Source organism: Protopterus annectens, chromosome 1.part0 (assembly GCF_019279795.1).
Source record: "Protopterus annectens isolate FY-2018-M chromosome 1.part0, PAN1.0, whole genome shotgun sequence".
Taxonomy (NCBI): domain Eukaryota; kingdom Metazoa; phylum Chordata; order Ceratodontiformes; family Protopteridae; genus Protopterus; species Protopterus annectens.
Window position 1 is genome coordinate 759,125,987 of NC_056725.1, and position 17,843 is coordinate 759,143,829.

The following is a 17,843-nucleotide window of genomic DNA, read 5'->3' on the forward strand; positions in this document are numbered from 1 at the left end:
ATGTATGGGACTACGCATAGGATGCTTGAAATTTTGAATACAGATGGAGGTATCAAATTGCTTCCGGAATGAAATGAATATAAGTTATAGGAAGATTGACTATTACTTGAAGACAACCTTTACAAGGAAGTATAGATTTAGAGTTATACAACTATTTGAAAGTATCCAAACCAGTGATTCCAGAGATTTTCGATCCAAAATACATAAGGACATCAATAATCCACCTAGGCCGATTGTAACATCTCAATGTTCGAAAACACAGACTTTAGCCATTTTTGTGGATACTAAGTTAAAACACTTCTATAATGAATACCCTCATATACTTATTGATTCTTGGGATTTTTTGGTTAAATTTAACACAGTTACATATTGTGAAGAACTTATTTTTATAACCATTGATGTAGTAGACCTATTTTCAGTTATACCACATGATATAGGTCTAACCTGGTTTGAACATATGTTAAGTAAATTTAGATTCCTTAACAATAATGATTTTAGACTAGTACTTGAAAACATGGAACTAGTGTTAAAAAATAATTTTATCTATTTTCAAGGGGATATTTACCATCAGAGAGGTGGGGTAGCAATGGGGTCGTCCTGTGCCCCTATCTACGCTAATATCATTATGCTTTACTGGGAACTTGAGTATTTGTTCAAATCCCAATTCTGGGAACATGTTGTAAAATACTTCCGATTTTGGATGATATTTTATTATTTGGAGTGGTACACAAGACCAAATACAGGAATTTATTGAATATCTACATACCACTACCGATTTTTGAGGTTTACTTTCAATATGACTCAGAAATGGTTAATTATTTAGATGTCACAATAGTAAAAATAAAACAAAAACATTTTGAGTCAAGGATTTTCAGAAAGAAGTGTTTTTCCAACTCATATGTACATTTTGGAAGTGTCCATCCCTTATTTTTGAGAAGAAACATCATTAAAGGTCAGATGATCAGAGCTTCACGGATGACAAGTGACAATGGTAGGTGTATTGAGGAAATGAAAATTATAGAGAAATTATTTTTAGAGAGGGTATCCATTGAAACTTATTAAGAGTGTTAAGAAAGAAGTCCTGAAAAGAGAATGAGTCATTTTCCACCACTACTAACCAGTAATGAATTGGGTAGTAAAAGAGGAGTAGTGGATTTCAGGAAAAATCCAAATGACGGAATTAATGAAAATGCAATACCCAGGTTGACCCTAACTTACTACAAAGGAGTAAATTGGATACAAAAAGGTATTAATGAGATTTGGAAGTTTTTTTCGAAACTCAATACTAGTTGTGATGTTTTCCAGCAGACATTGAAGTTTAATTATAGGAAAAATATTAATTTTAAAAACTTTTGAGATTAAAAGGTGGAAGGTATAGGTGGAGCACTACAAAAGTGGGGACGCACAAATGTGGGAGATGTAGTGTTCCTTTGTCCTCGGGAAAAGAACTTATATTAAGAACTACAGGTGAAAGGCTTAGAAGTAAAGGGTATTATACTTGCCAAACCAAGGGGGTAGTATATCTAGCATATTGCTTGGCATGTAGTAAATACTACATTGGTAAGACCGAACGTAGGTTAAAGCAACGCATCTATGAACATATGAGGGATATTAATAGGGGTAACGACAACAATGCCTTGTATAGACATACTACTATATGTAAAAATACGAATATAAAATTCTGGGTTCTAGAGGAGGTCAAGGTAGGAGAGGAGGTGATTGGCAATCCCTACTTGAGTATAGAGAACTAGTGTGGCAACTTAGGTTGGACACTAGTGGTCCAAACGGGATGAATGACCATCTTTCTATTAAGCCAGCACTGAAGATGCTGGCAAATAATCCCAAACTGGATTAATTGAATTAACTCAAATGTTAACTTAGGTTTTTAAGTAATGTAATTAGTTATGTATTTTATGTAATTTTTATTTTATATTATTTTCAACATATACATATATAAGTTTGACACACACAAAATTAATATATTTGGAATTTTTAAATAATTTTTGTATAATTTATTATTTGTAACAATGAGTATGGGGCTTATAACATTGTTTCTTTTATATATATATGCAAACCTGTACTGAAAGGGAAGGCAACAAAAAAGAGCGGTAGAAATAATGTTGTGGCTTTAAAACAACATGTAGTTGCAAGTGGCAATTAAGTCAACAACCAATGAATTTAAAATTTACTTAGTATTTAAGGGAGTTGATGAATTTGTACATTGGATTCTGATGAAGTCGAATTGTTTGTAGATGAAAGCGCGCTCAATCCCGACTTTGTTTGTGTTTTAACTGCTATGTTTGGATTAAACATTTTTTCTATTTGTTCCTGGCGAGTGGTTCTGAAGTTTGTTCACAGCCTTGGTGTGTTTGGTTACAATTTTTCCACAATCGGTGGATTTTCTTGTGAAAACAAAAATAAATTGCAGCTTTGGAGAAAGCAAGTTAAATACCTAGGCTATGTAATATCCAAAGAGGGTAGAACATTAGATGAGGACAGAAGAATAGCGATTTTGCAAGCACTGAAACCCACTACCAAGAAGGAAATGATGTCCTTCCTGGGTACGACCAAGTTTTGTCGGAGCTGGATTCCAAACTATGCCTTGGAATCTGCACCTCTGACTAACTTAATATATAAGAAGCCTATGGCAGCACAAGACTTATTACAATGGACACCAGAAGCAGAATCTGCTTTCTGCAAATTAAAGCAGTTGATAGCATCCTCATTAGTTTTAGGATTACCAAACTATCATAAACGATTTTTCCAAACTGTAGATTGTAAGCAAGGTTATATGACATCAGAGCTAACACAACAGCATGGGGACAAGCAACGCCCCATTGCTTACTATTCATCACAACTGGACCCAGTGGCATGGTCTTTACCCCACTGTGTACAAGCAGTAGTCGCAGCTGCAATGGCAGTGCAGGCTTCGGCCTCAGAAGTGTTGTTCCACCCTCTCACATTGAGAGTGCCTCATACAATCGCGATTATTTTACTGCAAGAAAAAGTAGCATATCTTTCTCCTGCTAGGCATCTTTCCTGTATGACTATATTGTTGAGCCAACCTCATATGACAATTGAACGATGCATGACTTTGAATCCATCTACCTTGCTTCCAACTCCTGCAGATGGCACACCGAACAGCTGCCTGCAGGAGATTGAGCAAAAGACACTGCCTAGAAAAGATCTTACGGATGTTCCCTTGGATGATGCCGAGGTGACATACTACGTGGACGGCCCATGTAAAAGGGGTCCCACAGGACAGAACCTAGTAGGATATGCAGTAGTTTCTGATGCTGAGATTATAGAAGCAAAATCTTTACCACACAATTTATCTGCACAGGCAGCAGAACTGATTGCCTTGACATGGGCGTGTACCTTAGCAAAGAGTAAATGTGTGAACATTTTTACTGATAGCCAGTACGCTTTTTCTACTGTACATGTTTTTGCGCAACAGTGGAAAAATCGAGGAATGATAACATCTACTGGCAAACCAATCAATCATGCACAGTTTATTTTAGATCTTTTAGAATCTATTCAGTTACCTCAGAAAGTAGCTATTTGTAAATGCATAGCTCATACCAAGCAACAGGATAGAATTTCAAAAGGTAATGCAAGAGCCGATACAGCTGCAAAGCAGGCAGCTTCAGCTTCAGAAGTATTTCTTTTGAATGAGGAATTACAACCCTCTGAGATTTTAGACTTAGAAATGTTAAAAACAATGAAGACACTTACTACGCAAGTTGAGAAACAGAGATGGATGAAACGAAGAGCAATTCTCGAGAAAGGGCTGTACATCTCCAAAGAGGGAAAACCAATATTGCCATCTAACCTGTTTAGATATGCAGCTTTGTTGAGCCATGGGCAATGCCATGTCTCAACAGGGGGGATGGTACAGTTAGTGAACTGAGTGTTCACAACATATGGATTCATAAACTACACTAAAAATGTTTGTTCGTCATGTCACGTTTGTAATAAACATCATGCACAAGGGGCGTTAAAGCCCAAGCAAGGGAGTTTCCCTACACCACCGTATCTGTTCCATATTATCTGTATGGATTTCATAGAACTGAACAAATGCGAAAATAAGAAGTACTGTCTTGTCATTGTAGATATGTTTTCCAAATGGGTGGATGCTTTTCCGACTAAAAATCCAGATGCAGCTACTGTTGCAAAAACCCTTGTTAAAGAAATCATTCCCAGATTTGGCATACCGGAAAGGATCTACAGTGACAATGGCACACATTCTGTAAATCAAACCATACAACAGCTGAGCAGGTATTTTGGAATTTCTTTAAAAAATCATTGTGTGTATCATCCTCAATCTGCAGGATTGGTAGAGAGACACAATGGAACATTGAAGAATAAGTTAAGGAATCTTATAGAGGAAACACATAGAAATTGGGTGTACTGTCTGCCCCTGGCACTGTTGAGCATGAGAACTGTTCTGAATGCAAAGGGATTGACTCCTTTTGAGAAGTTATTTGGACGAGAGTATTATATACCTCAGTGGAAACCTCTCATGCCCGCAGACCAGGAAGCCGACTGTACACTTGCTGAGTATATGAGAAGATTGTTGAATTCTAAACTTCTGTTGCAGTTAAATTCTGTTTCAGATAAAGAACAAACCAGACCATCGGAAGCAGCAGTAGTCCCAGGCACGTGGGTCTGGGTGAAGGTCATCAAAAAGAAGAACTGGACGACACCAAAGTGGGAAGGCCCATTCCAAGTGCTACTGTCAACACCCACCGCAGTCAAGATTGCGAGCGATCATCTTGGATTCACCTGACACACTGCAAACTGGTGAAAAACTTTGAACTGGACAAAAATCTTGTTACTGTTACACAACAAGAATAAAAATGACAAAATCCAGAGCAAACAGGAATGCAGAAAAAACACAGAAGTATTGCATGATCATCCTATTAACCATACTGGTGACACTAATCTTTTTGTTGTGGCCTTTCCTTTTTCCAGCCACACAAGCTGAACTGAATAAATGTGATGCGTTACTCATAGACTGGCACCCAAACTTTAACACTTACCAAGCAATTAAATATTTGTATGCTGAGACTTTTAATGTTTCAAATTGTTGGATCTGTACAGCTTTACTGACAGCATACGGGGGAATATTAATGACTGCAGTTCCCCTAGGGGTCAATGAGACCTGGGAAAACTTAATTTATGACACCACAATCGTGAAATCACAAGATAAAATAGCATTGCACTTGTCTGTTCCACAGAAGGGAAATGTGTGTTTCTACAAAAATGATACTGTTCAGATGGGTTGGAGCAATTGCAATGTGACAGTTCCTTACAAATGTTACACTAAAGCAAATAATGCAGGTTCTTATTGTAATACAGACTATGATTCATTTCTTGAATTGATGCATAAAACAATTAATGAAGTACAACATAATGATGTTCTTTTTAAGCAACTGTCTATAACTGATAGGAAAATGTTTCATGCAGGGCAAGTATATGTTAATAGCAAGGTTACTACTAAGGTAGAGGATTGTTATTTTGTGTGTGGCAAAAAGGCATACAAATTGTTACCTGAAAATTGGTCCGGCAGTTGTTTATTGGGTTACCTAGTTCTGGCCATACGACACACTGCAGTTTGCCTCAAAGTAAAATTCAAAATGCCCGAGAGGTCACCAAGAAATCTGTCAAGAAACCTGAGAATCCAGTGGGACAAATCGAGGCGGGCTGGAGAAACCATCATTCCATGGGCGATAAACCGACACATATGGATTTGAGTGATACTGTTATATCATGGGCAGGCATATTACCAGCATATGGAGCAGTGAAATCAATTTGGGAGCTGAGAAAACTGTCTAAACTCCTTGAAGTAATGAGCAATGCAACTTTTTCCGCTCTCAAATTAGTAACTGATGAACTGAATGCTATGAGAACTGTGGTGCTTCAAAACTGCATGGCTCTTGACTTCACCCTAGCGGTGAGAGGTGGTACGTGCACTTTAATCCAAGAAGAGTGCTGTTTGTACATTCCTGACAACCAGCACGAGATAGACAACCATCTTGAGGTGATTCAGCAAGTGTCAGCCATGACCAAACCAGGCCCAAACCCACTGATGGACTTTTTCCAGAAATGGTTTGGGGGTGGGGTACCATCCTAATGAACATCTTGATTGCCATTTGTGTAGGTATGCTCCTGTTGGGAGTATGTGTTTGTTGTGGCATCCCCTGCATGAAAAGATTGATCAAAGATTTTATAGACATATCGGTTTCTGAAACCTTATATCACAGTACTGAGTTTGAAGAACTGTTAAAGACTGAAATGCTTTCATAAGTTAGACTGAATGACTCTCTTAACTGCAAATCCTGAATGGAAGAGGTTAGGAGAAGAAACAAACTATTTATGCTTTTGAAAGTAGAATAAAAGTATTAATGGGGGGAAATGTTAGAAAAATATGTATTAATGTGTATATTAGTGCTTTTAAAAGCCCAAAAGGGTTAACACATTTATTCTATTTCATACTGCATAAATCCATATAAACTGCGAATGCTTTCTGACCTTGTATTTTGTCAGCACAGCTGAAATCTTGCTTATGCCTTTGGAAATTTACTGAGAAGCAGATGATTTTCTGCTGGGTTAGGAAAATAATGAATAGAACAATACTGTTTCTATAATGTTATTAAACTTAGACAATTAGCTCTGTTTGTGGTATGAGAACATACACAGCTGCAGGAAGGATAGATAAGTAGAACAAAGACTGCTTGAAGAATATGAACTATAATCTGTGTTTGCTTTGTGCTTGAATTAGCAGAGTACCTTGAAATGTAACACAGCACTGTAGAAATAATTGTAACTAGCTAGTGGTCTCCAAGGCCATGTTATTTTTCAAAAGGTTTCTCACAAATCTAGTAATGTAATGTCATGTCAGCAGAAAATCATGAACAATATCTACTGTTAAAAACAATATTGTAGGCTTGTATTTGATTAAGTCAGCTTTAGAAGGCAATGTCTTGTAAAACAGTATAAGAATGGCTTCACTTCCTGTTACTAATCAGACAAACTCTGTATTTTTGCATGTTTTTGTCTCCTTGCTGCAAGAATTAAAAGTGTCTTAACCTGAACTTTACGTGTATTGGTCTTTGAAGTTTTTTTTCCTTTGACAGTGGCAATACTGATCTACTACACAAATTTTGGGATGGGTCTGAAATTTATGAAAGTTTGTTATACTGGCTTACTGAGCTTGCAAGGTGTTTCCAAAAAACAGCTTTCATTTATATCAGACTTTTCTGCTGGTTTAGAGACACCCACCATAGTATCCCTCATGTCAAAAGAATGTATGTGTCTCTGCAACTTAAAGCTTTCATGAGACAGTGAATCACTTCAAGATAGAAAGACCAGAAGACTTAAAGAATCATAACTCCATTTTATACATCGACAAGTAGGTGTATTACAGCCTTCTGCACTCAGACTTTGAGAACTCAATGTTTTGTAAGGACATAGCTTACAATGTAGTTATCCCCTTAGTTAATTGTTTATGTTATGATTTTTCTGCTGTACTGTGCAATTTTTTAAAGAGTACAGAATGCTTTACCAGTTTACCTAGAATGTCAGTGACTGATGTTGTGTTATGTGAATGACACTAAATGACCATCATATTTAAATTTGTTATGAAACTGACTGTGTATATATAAAACTGCATGATGATATGAATGTTCATTCAGCTGTAATATGCACTCTCAAATATTGTGTAGTCAGAGTATTTTAAGAGTGTTTTGCACTTGGGTGGCAGTTTAAAAGGGCCCAGGTGCATTCACCTCCTCTTAAGTTATTTTGCCCTCTTCTTTTCCTCCAACTTTTTTTACTACTCTCTCACCCCACAGCTCCCTTTTTCCTACTGCCTTAAACTAGTTTCACATCTCTACTACTCTGACTTACTCCCTTCCCCATCCCATCTCACCTTCTTTAACTTCACGCAGCTCTGATGATCTTCTCTTCATCCTTTGTACAGTCTGAGAAAGCCCAACACGTTCTTTCTTTTATTTATCTTTCTTATCACTCAACAACTTCTAATCATACCTCTCAACTGTACAGATTTTCACAGAATGTCCAGATTTTTGCCTCATATTTTTGGTTCATTTTTCATAAAATTGTGTTTTTCTGGCAAACTAGTGGCAAATCATTTAAGAGTGAAGTTAGAAAATAATGACAGACATTTGAGTTTCAAACGTCATACCCTTCAGAAAATGCATGATTATGCAAAACCTGTTAATCTATCAACTTTCTAAGTTTATAAGAGCAATATTTAAAAATTGTCCCTATTTTTGGGCCTCTGTCCCAGTTTTATTTATGGCTTTGTCCAGATGTCTTGCTCTAAGAGGTTGATAGGTATGCTTCTAATTCTATACTTCTGATCCCACAGTATCCAATACTGACTACTTACACTGGCCTTAATCTTTAAACACCAAATCTACTATTATTTTGCCTACTTAACATGAAACACCTGAATTCAGAACTTGTAATACTTGCCTATCTGTTACCTCCTTAAAGTGTGTTACTCTAATTTATGTACATACCTATGAATGTTGTTGCATTTTACTTGTTCGTAATCTAAGTATTTTTGTTAGCATATATAAGTGGAGTTTTTCTCTCAGGGCCTCTGCTGAAAGGAGGTTTTGCATTTCCTAGTCAGACTTTTATGGTCAACAAAGGCAATCAATGAGTAAATTAAATAACAAACATAAACTATAAATTGTCTTTCTGTGGAAATGAAGGTTCTCAATACTTTGTCCATATATGTTTATTCCTGATGCCTCATGTAATGATAATGTGAACACTCACACATCCATATACAAATACAGATGCACACGTGTGCACGGATAAACACATACACACCAAAACATGTCTACCATCAGCTGGGTTAATTTAAGGCTTGATAGGAGAATACTGAGGTTTCCTATCAATTGAATGTATTCAAATGCTATTGAAATAATCAATCCATTAAGCAATGGTGCAGTTACATTGTCTCCGTATACCTCTTTGGTAACATGCACTACAGATAAGGAAGGCATCATGTTTACCCCTCAAAGTGTTGTTTTTGTTGGCTAGAAAATGAAAGGACATGTAAGTAACTATCTTACTTTACAGAAGTTAAATAACTATATGAGGAAACTCTTAACAAAAGAGAAATATGTATGTGTTTACTGGAATACCACATAGTCACTTTAATCTGCCATAGTGCAAGCTTATCATCAATATATTTATTAGCAGGGTTGAGGCCCCATCTTTAGGTATTGGAATAAGCAGTGCTTCTTTCTAACGACTCTGTACGTATCATACGGTCACTTAAGGAACTGAACACAGGCTTAATTCCTCATTTCACTTATTTCTTACTGACTTGAAGAATGTGCTCATCTTCTTATACTGACAAAAAAAATTCATTTTGGAACATTGTGCACAAGTGCTTTATTTTAAACATCGGCACTGAAAAATATATAAATTCAATGTTCATGCTCTGAATTTGTAAACCAAGCAATCATTTTATCCACAAGGCAAATTCATGGAGTGTATTGACAGGTATCCTTACAATTAATCAGGCTGGACTTGACAATGCCATACTGCTTAAGGCTTGTATCTCAGACCTAAACTTTACAAATTGCTCTTTTCCCAGATCCAACAATTTGATAGAAGAATAGCAAGTATTAGGTGTGTAAGAGAAAGTCCCAAACTACAGAAAATAAAAAAAAACTTGCAAATCAAATTTGATTTTATCAAGTGCTGCTTTGACTAATATGGCTATACTAAAATGGTATTCAACAAGTACATGTTCAGTGATTGAAAAAGTAATTGGCTTCACATACTAGAGAGTTGCGCTCAGCTCAGGCTAATTTCAAGAGTTTCAGTTATCATTTAATGAAAAACAAAAATATTTACCATATCCTTTAAGGAAAGTTTTAAACAAAGCAACAAATTCTCTGCCACTGAATTCATCTGCTTGATCGATCAGGGCTTCTCTCACTGTTTCATATCCACAAAGTACAACTGTACGCCATGGACCAAGCCAGATCGTAAATACAGGTCCATACTTCTCACTAAGCTGTGAACAAACAAGACACATATATGAAAATAATATGGAATGAAACAGAATAAGCTTTTACATTGTTCCATGACTATCAGACTAAATGCAGACAACCTGAAAACCTGTTGCTAAATTGCTAAGAGGCATGCATGATATAATTGTGATTTTTAACTTGATTGCTTACTGTTTCATTTTGTTTTGCTCTTTAGTGGAGCAAGACTTTTAATCTAAGCAATGGAAAATAAGTTTGTGCCAATAGCAGTAATGTGATTCAGAGAAGCTGTGATGAAAGTGCATAAGAATTATGATCACGGGGTAAAGAATGGTTTAGAATCCAAAAAAAAGTTTGGATAGCAGACAGAGAACTACAAAGAAAATGCCAGTTTTTCTTATGTTTAGGGAAACCCAGACTAGTTGTGGCTATGCAACTGTATATCATGCAAAGTTGTGCAGCTGTATTTCAGACAGACAACTAGCCCATCAGAGGTAACATACAGGAAATATGTGCACTTAGCTTGACCCGGTAGGCATGCATCCCTGCCCACACTGTATTGGGCGGAAATGAGCATAGTGTGTGGGAAAATGAAAAGAATATGTAAAATGCTTGTTAATTTTCAGATTGAGAGCATTTGTGACTATGTAATATCGGTAAATTATAATGCAAGTTCAGTCAAAGTAGTTTTATAAAATGTATAGAATTTTTGCTGCAATTCCTATTTGGTGACACTCTTTACATTTCTGAAATGGTGCTGTAAATGTCCTAAATGATTAACTTGTAAATATCAGCAGTGGTCTACACAATTCTTGACTAAGGCAGAAATAATGGGGGTAGAAAGTCTCAAAATCAGGGACAAATTTTAAATATTGCTCTTATAAACTTAGAATATTTATATTTGTTTACTGGGGTAGTACACTGATCTCAATGGACCATTTGAAGGCACAGCCTAGATGAATGGGATCACATAAGATATTAACAAAACATATTTCTAAATGCAATGATATGTTAAATACACATACATGCATATCTATTTATATATATATAGATATATATATATATATATATATATATATATATATATAGATTCACTTCTAAATCTTGAAATACTGAAATATCGAATTCAGTATCTCCAGACCAGAAGAATGAAATTCCACAACCATGAAAACCCAAAACATCGATACTCAAAACACTGAACCCTCCCCCGACATAAAATGCACAAAAAACCCATAAATTAAAAAAAAACATACTACTCTACATTTAAGCAGGGGGGGGGTAATCCCCTGCACCCCCACCCCCTACTTATATATACCAACTTCAAGTTTGCACTAACACAAAACCAGCAACACACTTACCTCTACGAGCCCTACACTCGCATTACACACACCACAGATGTAAAACAATCACCACACTCAACACCTACACACACACACACACACACACACACACACACACACACACACACACACACACACACACACACACACACACACACACACTCACCCACCTACCTTAAACTACACCTAAAACATCCAAAAACATAACAAACACGCATCCCTACCGTGAATCATTAACTACTACACTCTTACCTACATCTCCAAACATAACTGTCCACTAACCACCATCTTCAACACCCAGATACCAATACTTCTTAAAGACAAAGAACACTATACACACACATACACTGGGAAATGCTTACCACACATTCGACATTTTCAGATTCGACAAAGTGCACTTTCGACAAACTGCGCTTTCTTTCTTCTGGTCTGGAGATACTGAAATTCAATATTTCAGTATTTTGAGATTCAGACGGGGTCTATATTAGATCTTTGAACATTTAGGATGTCAAAAGCCAAAACATCGACACCTAAACGTTGAAGTCTAATAAATGTGACAGGCCAATTACACGATTTTTTTTTTCTAAGGGAAAAAAATATGTGTGGCCAACAAAAAAAAATACTCTAAAACCATAATCAAGTGGTTTTCTCAGGGAAAAAATATGTGTGGCCAACAAAAAAAAAAAATACTCTAAAACCATAATCAAGTGTGGAGCTTTGCACCCCACAACACCCCTAACTAAATATACCAACTCCGCGATCACTCTATATTGGGGAACAGGGCAAATCCCTGATGATGGGCGAGTGAATTTTTTCCCAGAGAAAAAATTTGCATAATTGGTCTGTCGCGTTTATTGGACTTCGACATTTAGGTGTCGAAGTTTTGGCGTTCGACAACCTAAGTGTTTGAAGATCTAATATAGACCCTTCAGAAGTGAATCCACATATATATATATTTACAGAGTGGTCCTAGCAGCAAGGAACTCAAAAAAGCGACTACCTTCTGGATTTAAGTATCTTTGCTTTTTTTTTCACTGGAAATAGCTTCTGTAGCTTACTTTGAACTAGCCTGAACTGTTTTTTAACTGATTGTTGCATTATTTTAAAATCTGCACTTAAAGTTACATTTAGTCGAATTTGATTGAAAGTTTGCTTGTTTGTTTGTTTAATTTAACTGTGGAGGCTGCCCACTAAAGTTTGCTAGCCTGTGTAACTAATTTATCACTGTCTCTGCATTTTCTGTGTGTTTCTACCAAAAAAACAAAAAAATAATCTTTGTTTTCCCGCCTTCCTCGACTAGCTTAGACCAGTTTACAGGCATTGCTGTATTCTGGGCTGTGGTGTAGTTCCTGTGTTGTCCATTACCTTACTTGGATAGAAGGAAGTTTCTTTGCTCACCAGTGGGAGTGGGGAGCCTTGAGCAGCCTACCTGTCCTTGGGGGAAGTGACCTCAGCACAAGAAGCTGTAGTAATTGGTTGTTTGGGACCATTCCTAGCTCTTTTGTAGTTCACTGTTTAAAATCCGCCTCTGGGCGTTTTTTCTGGCTATACTGCTCAGACAAGCTCCACGTGGGTTTACAGAGTGGTACTAGCAAGGAACTCAAAAAAGCGACTACCTTCTGGATTTAAGTATCTTTGCTTTTTTTTCACTGGAAATAGCTTCTGTAGCTTACTTTGATCTAGCCTGAACTGTTTTTTAACTGATTGCTGCATTATTTTAAAATCTGCACTTAAATTTACATTTAGTCGAATTTGATCGAAAGTTTGCTTGTTTGTTTGTTTAATTTAACTGTGGAGGCTGTCCACTAAAGTGTGCTAGCCTGTGTAACTAATTTATCACTGTCTCTGCATTTTCTGTGTGTTTCTACCAAAAAAAAAAACAAAAAATAATCTTTGTTTTCCCGCCTTCCTCGACTAGCTTAGACCAGTTTATAGGCATTGCTGTATTCTGGGCTGTGGTGTAGTTCCTGTGTTGTCCATTACCTTACTTGGATAGAAGGAAGTTTCTTTGCTCACCAGTGGGAGTGGGGAGCCTTGAGCAGCCTACCTGTCCTTGGGGGAAGTGACCTCAGCACAAGAAGCTGTAGTAATTGGTTGCTTGGGACCATTCCTAGCTCTTTTGTAGTTCACTGTTTAAAATCCGCGTTTGCACAGCTTTGCGCGGTCGTGCGTATAGCGCAGCACCGGTTAAACAAGGTTAAACTTTTTCTGGCTCCACCAAGTCTGCTCTTCATATTTTCCCTTAAGGAAGCTCTACTCTTAGTATAACCAGACTACTCACTGTATTATAAGCCTAGCACTTGTTCTCAATACTTCTCTACTAAGTAAGCACTCTCGTACTAAGTAAAGCACTACATCTACTTACCACCCCTGTGAATACCCACTTCCCTTAAAGGTATACCACTCCCTTATACTGTTCTAGCATGTCAAGTGGTAGATTACTGGCGTCTCCAGTTCAGCTGGTCAATCTGGGCATCTTGAGACAATGCTACAATTGTCTCATGTACACAGACAACCCTCTCCTCCTCCCAACAAACACAAATACATGTGAGAGATGCAACTATATAGCCAAACTGGAGGCTGAACTCTCTCAACCCAGGGCTGGCATGACCAGACAGGAGGAGATGGCAACCACACACACAACAATCCCAGTCCCACATAGACCTACCACAACTGCAAACCAAACACATAAAAACACAAAGACATACTCGAGGCTCTAATAAAAACTTACCAAAACAACAGAGGCTCCCAAAGCAGACATCCAAAATCCACCACCTCAAAACAAAACACATGCAACACATACTTCAATAAATCAGTGTGTCGACCAATCGCAGCCCTTAAGGCCAAACACCTTGCCTGATACACTAGTAATAGGTGACTCCATAGTCAGTCACACTGATGTCCCACTGACCAGGCTGAACAAGGAGAAGGTGACTGTGAGCTGTCTATCGGGAGCTAGGATCCGCCACATAACACATGCACTCAGGTCACTCCAAAGCAAGTACAAATATGACTCCGTCATTGTCCATGCTGGTGTGAATGACCTGAGACGTACCTCCCTGGACTACATGAAAAGAGACATAGAGGAGCTCTCCGATTATGTAGCCCAGGCTGGTATGACCCTGACCCTGAGCAGCATCTTGCCCTCACCAAGAATGATACCACAATACAAAGACAAGATGATCAGCTTTAACAATTGGCTCGAGTACTGGTGTCATTCTAAGGGGATCCAATGTCTGTCTGCCTGGGATGATATGTTGGACAAGCCACGCTGCTTCACAAGGGATGGCTTACACCTGTCACCACTGGGCTTCCGGATATTGGCAAAGGCTCTTGCCACCCCCATAGTGCCTTTTTTAGGCAAGGCTCAAAAGACAAACCCACCTCCTTAGAAAACAAAAATGGAAAAAAACTAAGGGTAATGCTGCTCAATGCCAGAAGTCTAAATCTCAAGATGCAGGCACTTGATGCACTCCTCAGTATGGAGAACATCAACGTCCGTGCAGTAACTGAAACCTGGTTCAAGGCTCCTGAGAGCACCCCAGAGCTACCAGGCTATACCTTGTATCATGCTTTTCGGCCCCAGAACCCGGGCCGAACCACAAAGGGAGGGGGAGTGTCCATATTCATAAAGGACACCCACACCTCCAGGTTAGTAGCAACACATGAAGCAACAGAGACCATACAGGTGCAACTAACCATAGGCAAAACTGCTATACAACTGGTAGCATGTTACAGACCACCCTCCCAACCTCAAGAACCCCACTCAGCCTTCCTGAAGACATTGGAGGATATGAATGTATCACAAAATACCATCATACTGGGAGACTTCAACTACCCAAACATAGATTGGGTACATTATTCTAGCCCTAATACCCTAGCCCAAAGGTTCCTGGAAGTCATAAATTCAAATGCACTGGAACAACTAGTCACCTCTCCCACTAGGGAGATAATATACTAGACCTGATCATCACAAACATGGGGACAAAATGCTCCACACGAAGTATACCCCTCACTAGTGAGATCTGACCACAAACTAATCACCCTTGATATACATATCCCACCTCCACCCCAGCACAAAAGACCACAGTGAAAAACTTCTCAAAAGCAGACTTCACTCTTCTTAAGAAGGAGATGGTATCCTTTAAGCCCACTGTGCCAGTGGATACCACATCCCGCAATGCCAAATCCTTCACAAATGCTTTCTATGGACATATCCAAGAATGCATGGATCATGCAATCCCAAACAAATCCAAGTCCCTCTCCACCAAATGTAAGCGTCCTGTCTGGTGGACCTCAGCCATAAACAAATTGTATAACAAAAGAAGGAAGCTACTGCACGTCAGAGCGAAATCCCATGAAGGGAAGACGTCTCTGATCAACATTAGCAGAAAACTACGTTCTCTCATAAAAACATCCAAGGCAAACTTTGAGAGAAAAATCGCTAAGGACACTAAAGATAACCACAAAGCCTTCTTCAGCTATGTTAGAAACCTGGGCGGAAACCCTCAGATATGCTCAGAGTTGGTTCACAACAACAAAAAATACACTGAACCCACAGATATTGCTAACATTCTGGCTGACAGGTTCAGTGCAAATTTCTCACCTCCTTCACCCCCAAAAGAAGAAATACTTATCCCAGCTGAATGTAATCTCCCTGTCATCTCAGATGTCCAAGTGAGAACCGCCCTAAACAAAGCAAAAACACAGCATCAATGGGACCTGACGGTATCCCGGGTGCGTGTTACATGAACTCAAGAGGAGCTAAACCCACACATAAAAATGCTATTTAACCTTAGCCTTACTTGGGTTATGTACCTGTACACTGGCATACAGCAACAGTGGTCCCACTCCACAAGGGGGGTGCCTCTACAGACCCTGGAAACTACCGCCCCATAAGCTTAACTAGCCTGGTCTGCAAAGCCATGGAAAGAATCATTATGGAACTCATAAACAGAGACATAGGGGACCTACAGACACTTGACCCCACCCAGTTCAGCTTTGTGAAGGGCAGATCCTGCCTTTTAAATCTGGATGACTTTTTCGAAACAGTCACTAGAGCCATTGATGAGGGCAAAGCAGTCCATACAGCATACCTGGACTTGGCTAAAGCCTTCAACACAATACCCCACTCAGGCATCATAGATAAGCTAAACAGCTTAAAAGTAAACCCCTATGTCACTAGATGGGTTGCAAACTGGCTAAAGGACAGAACCCATAAAGTTAAAATCGCTGGAGCAATGTCAGACTCAAAGCCGGTCACAAGTGGTGTCCCACAGGGATCTGTCCTGGGACCCCTCTTGTTCGGCATTTATTTCTCAGATGTTAAAGCAAACATGGGAGGGCTGTGGCTGACAAAGTTCGCAGATGACTGTAAACTAGGAGCCATAGTCGATACACCAGCAGACACACACATCCTACAAAAGGCCTCACTGAAACGGACAACTGGTGCCGTAGTCACGGTCTTAAACTAAATGCCAAAAATGTATAGTCATCCCTTTGGAAAAACAAAGTACCCACAAATTATCACATAGACAGCAACCCACTGAGTACGGAAAAAGTAATCAGAGACCTGGGGACCCAAGTAGACGGCGACCTCTCATTTGACACCCACGTTGCCAAAGTGGTTAGAAAAACATTCTACCTTGCACACCTCATCATGAAGGGATTCACATCCAGATCCAAGGATGTCATTGTACCCCTATATTCCTCCCTCATCAGACCCATGATTGAGTACAATGCCCCATTTGGTATGTATCTCACCCGGCACTTGCAACAGCTGGAGAGACCACAGAAGTACCTCACCAAAAGGATCAAGGGTCTCCAACATATGTCTTATTCAGCCAGACTAAAGAAACTTCAGCTCTATTCAGTGGCATACCGCCTGCTCAGGGGTGATCTCTGCCTGACGTACAAGGCCATGTCCAATCAGGATTTGATGGACATGCTCCACCTCAAAAAATCCAAATCCATCAGGACCACGAGAGCTAAAGACTTAAACCTCGGCACAAGTATGAATAGGACATGCTGGAGGGATAGATTCATAACCCAGAGGCTTCCCATGCTCTGGAACAGGATCCCAGTTCATATTAGGCAGAGCCCCTCACTGACTCTCTTCAAGAGAAATCTTGATGAATGGATGGGAGATCGAAAGTTTACCCCAGGGGTCACATCTGTGTCACTGCAAGACAGGGGCACAGTAAACTAATTCTATTATATAAGGGGACCTTCATTGTGTCACTACTAGACAGAGGCACAGTATTCTAGATTTATTCTGTACATTTTTGTACCATTTCATGGGGTGGCAAAAGCCACATCACTATGGCTAGGCTTACAAATGCCCCAGGGCAGATAGCCTAGTATTGTAATATGAAACTATGAAACTACTATATATATATATATATATATATATATATATATATATATATATATACACACACACACACACACACACACACAC